Here is a 6169-nt window from a genome sequence, read left to right as displayed (position 1 = left end):
TCTTCCCCCTTCTCCCTTTTGCTATTTCATTCCTTCTTCTGTCCCTGCAAAGACCAGTCACCTGACTGCGTAAAGAGGGAGTTTTGCTTCCTTGCTCCCTTCGTTTCCAAACTTCCTTAAGGTCTGGACACTGGCCTCCCTAGGTAATGGCAAACACCCAAGAGAACCTGTTTCCTTTCATCTTCAACACGATCTTATGAGGTCAGGATTGTATTATCCCCATTTTACAGCTAATGGAACTGAGGGCCAAGTTCACACTGCTCCAGAACCTGAGCTCTTAACCACTGGGCTATGGAACTGGCCAGTCTCCTCTCGATCTGTTGTGGTTGTCCCTTCTGGCTCTATCACAGGCCTACTTATGACCCAGTTTTTATTTCAAGATTATCAAGTTCTGAGACTTTAGACTCCAAGATGCCTTACCATACATAACCTTTTCTTCCTTCCTTTCTCTGTGCTTCCAAATAGTTAATTTTTTTTTCAAACTTAACAACATAAAAGGAAGTGGAACTGAACAAAACAAATTGTTTTTCAGATTTTTGCCACTACAACAGACTTTCAAAATGTGCTTGCCATTATGGGTCCCCTTGTAATCTGTCTCTGTCTTTTATGTACTTATGATTGCCACACAGGGATAGATGTTATGTCATATCCGCCCCTTGTCACTTAACGTTATGTCCGAAGCATGTCTGCTGGTCCCTTTACGTTGTTTGGTTTGATTTTGTTTTATTGCCAAGGCCATTTCCTTGGACGTCTCTCTTCCGTGTCCTTTCTGTCCCCCTCTGCAGGTCTTCACCAGCCCTCCTCCTCCCTGCACATGCCACCTCTCCCAAACCACAGACTAAAACCCCTTGTTTCCCAGTTGTAGAGGAAGCATTTCCCCTTCCGCCTGCTGCTTGTATTCTCCCGTGTCAACCCAGAGAGGCCTCCTCCTTGCGGTCTCTCTCCATCCCTTCCCTCGGGGAAACAAACACTTGTGGTTTGGGTTATCAGTATTTTAATTTCTATCAGTATGGAGTCTGATTAGTGGTGATTCATGGTTTCAGATCCCCCTAGTCAGTAAGTAGGCTTCCTGCCTGCAGCTGCTGTCCTGTATGTTCTCTCTTCTTTTTGCTCATGGCAATTATTATCTGCCACAAGTTATCAGTAAACAGGAACCAAAGTCATCAGCCTATTGTACCTTAGGAACACTGGAAGGAGTCATGGGTAAGAGGATGTGACACCAGAACAGGGACCACAGAGGATGTGGTCTGTTCTCCCAGCAGGATTCCACTGGTGCAGATATTATCCTCCTGCATTGCTCCCAGACTCAGGTCCAAGCAAAGGAGGTGATGGCTCTCCTTTGCCTGAAACCACTTCTAATGACACTGATGAGCAGATGGACAAGCTCAGTGAATGGGGCCCAAGGTCACAAGCCAGTCAGGGATCTGCACTACTAGGAGGGAGGCAAGTCTTTCTGACTCTTAATCCAGTGCTTTCCCTATACTAAAAAACATTTCACATCTCAGGTATTATGACAATGATCCTCAGTAAGGAATAAAGCTGTACCTCTTCCTCCCTTGTGGATATGTTTCAAATAAGAATTTCAACATTAACAAGGCCACATAGAGGCCTTTGCTCCGTGTGTGTGTGTGTGTGTGTGTGTGAGTTTATGTGTTGTAAAAAATAAAGATATGAGAACAAACTACGAAGATCTGCCTCTAGACCTTCTCAGAACATTTTAAGAATTTGAAACAATGTTGTAGAATTTTTCAGTCCAGTCTTAGATTCTCTTGTAATTTCTTCAGCTGTTTCTTGTCCAGTCTTAGATTCTCTTGTAATTTCTTTAGCTGTTTCTTCTACGAGGAACAGCAAAAAGGGGGAGAGTTTCTTGAGCTGAAATGAGAAGGTCTGGTATAGGCACCTTTCACAGCTTAGTATTCTTTTCATGGTTACATTTTTCCCCCCCGAAGAGAAGGGAATACCGACAGCTGTGCAGTATGGTGTGTCCTGCCCCCTTGTGGACACTGAGGGAGTTACCGGTGGTGAATCCAAACAGCGCTGGACCTGGTGAAGTTTTCAGGGGCTTGCAAGATAAGCAAGGGACAGTGACATCTACATTAACACTAGTTTGAGAAATTAGAGGGTCCTCTATTAGGTGTGTGAAGCATTTGGCAACAAAACATCTATAAATAAAGATCTACCTGCCCAGAGATACAGAATCAAAGCAAACAGAATTGCCTGTTACTCTCTGAAATCTGTGCTGTTGTTGTCTTTAAAGCATTATTTCATACTAACCCAGAGAGAGAAGATTCTCTTAAGTAAATAGTTTATCTTAGGGTAGGGGAAGGATGGAGTGGGAATTTGGACTTAGCAGATACAAACTAGGGACATATATAGAGAGAATGAATAAACAACAAGGTCCTACTATACAAACCAGCAATATCCTGTGGTAAACCATAATGGAAAAGAATATAGAAAAGAATGTGTATAAGTGAATCACTTTACTGTATAGCAGGGATTAACACAACATTGTAAATTAACGATATTCAATTAAAATAATACATTAATTTAAAAAGAGCTCATCTCTTGCATTATGCCATTCTTTTCATTAGACTGTCACTTGAAAAGCAGCTTTTATGACAGAAGTGACAGACGAGATTAACTTTTTAGTATGGGCCCTGCGTGCTTAGCCGCTCAGTCATGTCTGACTCTGCGACCCTATGGACTGCAGCCCACCAGGTTCCTCTGTCCATGGGGATTCTCCAGGCTAGAATACTCAAGTGAGTTACCAGCTCCTCCTCCAGGGGATCAAACCCACGTCTTCTGTGTCTCCTGCACTGCAGGTGGATTCTTTACCCATTGAGCCACTGGGGAAGGGGGCCTACCCACAGGGGAAGTAGACATTCTGTTAAGTTTCCTGCAATATATTCTAGGAGGATAGTCTAACACCTGAAATTTGCACAAATGAAATAATTTCTTTAGTTTGTGGTACTGTTTTCATAATGTCCCAGTTAAACAAATGGGGATCAGGTATGATCCCCATTCATGTGTTACTACCACTATTATATTATTCTGAATAAACTGACACTGATAATCTGAGAACAGTAACTAGTTGATACCTGTATGGTCCAAGAGAAACAAGACTTAAGACTGGCAGGTTTTTGATTGAAAGAAGGCTAAGGACGAAAAGAACCGGGGCAGTGGGTTTAGAATTCTCTTCCTTTGAGCTCCTAGAGCTTTCAGCAAGAGGCGTGAGGAGGAAACCTACTACTGAGGCCCCGGCGCCCCACATTTCCACAAGCTGAGCATCCCTGCTCTGTGTTTCTGACCTTTCCTGACTTCATCTTCAGGCGACAGTCCCTCAGAAAAGAAAAAAGAAAATACTTAAGGGTACTGAGCAATCTTGCTCAAAGGAGGTCAAGGGTGAATAGTCAACAGAATCCTGAGCAACAGGAAGAAAGACGAAAAGTGGTGGAGAAGGCAAAAGAGGGAAAAAAAAAAAGCCCCTTAGGAAATGGTGCACATGAAGATAAAACTCTTGCACAATTTAGCCTTAGAGGTACCAGCCCCCGATTCCCCCTGCTCTCCCCAGTGTGATAATGGAGACCTATTGTGCCTCTATGTCTGTCTGCCTTGGCAATCGTCTGTCACTTCAGATGGAGGTAAAAATAAACCCCTCTGGGGTTTGTATGTAGATTGCATACAGCAAATTATGCAAATTCTTATTAAAGATGCCTTTGACTGTGTGGATCATGATAAACTGTGGAAAATTCTGAAAGAGATGGGAATACCAGACCACCTGATTTGCCTCTTGAGAAATTTGTATGCAGGTCAGGAAGCAACAGTTAGAACTGGACATGGAACAACAGACTGGTTCCAAATAGGAAAAGGAGTTTGTCAAGGCTGTATATTGTCACCCTGCTTATTTAACTTACATGCAGAGTACATCATGAGAAACGCTGGACTGGAAGAAACACAAACTGGAATCAAGATTGCCAGGAGAAATATCAATAACCTCAGATATGCAGATGACACCACCCTTATGGCAGAAAGTGAAGAGGAACTCAAAAGTCTTTTGGTGAAAGTGAAAGTGGAGAGTGAAAAAGTTGGCTTAAAGCTCAACATTCAGAAAACGAAGATTGTGGCATCTTGTCCCACCACTTCATGGGAAATAGATGGGGAAACAGTGGAAACAGTGTCAGACTTTATTTTTCTGGGCTCCAAAATCACTGCAGATGGTGACTGCAGCCATGAAATTAAAAGACACTTACTCCTTGGAAGGAAAGTTATGACCAACCTAGATAGCATATTGAAAAGCAGAGACATTACTTTACCAAAAAAGGTTCGTCTAGTCAAGGCTATGGTTTTTCCTGTGGTCATGTATGGATGTGAGAGTTGGACTGTGAAGAAGGCTGAGGGCCGAAGAATGGATGCTTTTGAACTGTGGTGCTGGAGAAGACTCTTGAGAGTCCCTTGGATGGCAAGGAGATCCAGCCAGTCCATTCTGAAGGAGATCAGCCCTGTGATTTCTTTGGAAGGAGTGATGCTAAAGCTGAAACTCCAGTACTTTGGCCACCTCATGCAAAGAGTTGACTCATTGGAAAAGACTCTGATGCTGGGAGGGATTGGGGGCAGGAGGAGAAGGGGACGACAGAGGATGAGATGGCTGGATGGCATCACTGACTCAATGGACGTGAGTCTGAGTGAACTCCAGGAGTTGGTGATGGACAGGGAGGCCTGGCGTGCTTCGATTCATGGGGTCGCAAAGAGTCGGACACGACTGAGCGACTGATCTGATCTGATCTGATGTATATGCTGTGATCAGTCACTACAATTGTGTCCAATTCTTTGCAACCCCATGGACCATAGCCCACCAGGCTCTTCTGTTCATGGGATTTGCCAGGCAAGAATCCTGGAGTGGGTTGCCATTCCCTTCTCCAGGGGATCTTCCTGACCCAGGGATCGAACCCGAGTCTCCTGAGTCTCCTGCATTGAAGGTAGGTTCTTTTACCTGCTGAGCCATTGGGGAAACCCGTATGTAAATATGGTGACCATTAATTACTCAGCCATTTGGATTTTTTAAATGTAAAATAATTCGCTGGTAACTGTATTATTTCTCAATTTTTATACTTTTGCTCTGGAATTACATTTTAAAACTTCAATCTAACCAGCTCTCATATTCTCTTAAGAATTTCTTTTGTTAAGTTGCTTCTCTAAAAAAGCTTAATTTGTTTGACATAGTGATCTTTTACTGTATTTCACTGTGAATTTGTGGCAACACTTTTCTTCTATAATGATTCGACATGTTTTATGTTTGTCCAAATCGTCTAGATTAAAAACACATTGCAGTTCGCTAATAAGTATTGGGATACTTAAATTGAGCAGACAAAATGCCTTCTCAAATGAGCATCTAGTATGCTTATGAGAGTAAAGATAATTAAACTCTAGAAATGATTTGATCTTTGCCAAATCTTGCATAGAAAACTACAATTACATAGGAAATTGTCTTTCCTATTTAGGATCAGACTTGGTTTTAAAAATCACTACCAACTTTGTCAACATTAAAATAGAAGCAATAAAGATGTGAAATTTCACACAGGGGATCTACAATATTTGGATAATTATAAGCATATGGCTACTTTACATGAGATCTCTGTTAAAAGTGTATTTACTAGGGCTCTGGGAAAACAGAGGTTCTCAAATTCAGGGTTTATTTACATGTGCTGAGAATGTCATGTTTACTATCAATGTATCATAATCTATTCTTGCTTCAGAACTCTAAGTAGAATTAGCTAAATGATCACAGTATCTGTTGTTTATTGCTCTCTTGTCTATTTGTTAATATCCCAGGCTTTATCTGTAAAAGAAATGGCAAATAACAATTAACTTGGTGAATGTTTTCTCAATCATTATAGAAACAATTCCATATATTTTGTTAGAATTTAGGGCAGAAGCCTATACTGACTAGTTTCAGTAGATTCTAGTCAAATAGAAAGGTTTGGTGGAACAACAATTGATTTCCTGTTCTTTTTGAAGATACTTCAATGTATCCAATCCTAGGAATCACTAAAAACAAAGACAAATTTGTTGTCTACTCATTTAGAATTAATTAAATGAACACTTAAAATGTGAAAAATGGTTGAAACTTTATTTGGAAATTGATAAATATGGGATTTAAGAATTTGAAATG

Source organism: Bubalus kerabau, chromosome 14, assembly GCF_029407905.1.
Source record: "Bubalus kerabau isolate K-KA32 ecotype Philippines breed swamp buffalo chromosome 14, PCC_UOA_SB_1v2, whole genome shotgun sequence".
NCBI lineage: Eukaryota > Metazoa > Chordata > Mammalia > Artiodactyla > Bovidae > Bubalus > Bubalus kerabau.
Note: the sequence above shows the minus strand (reverse complement) of the source record.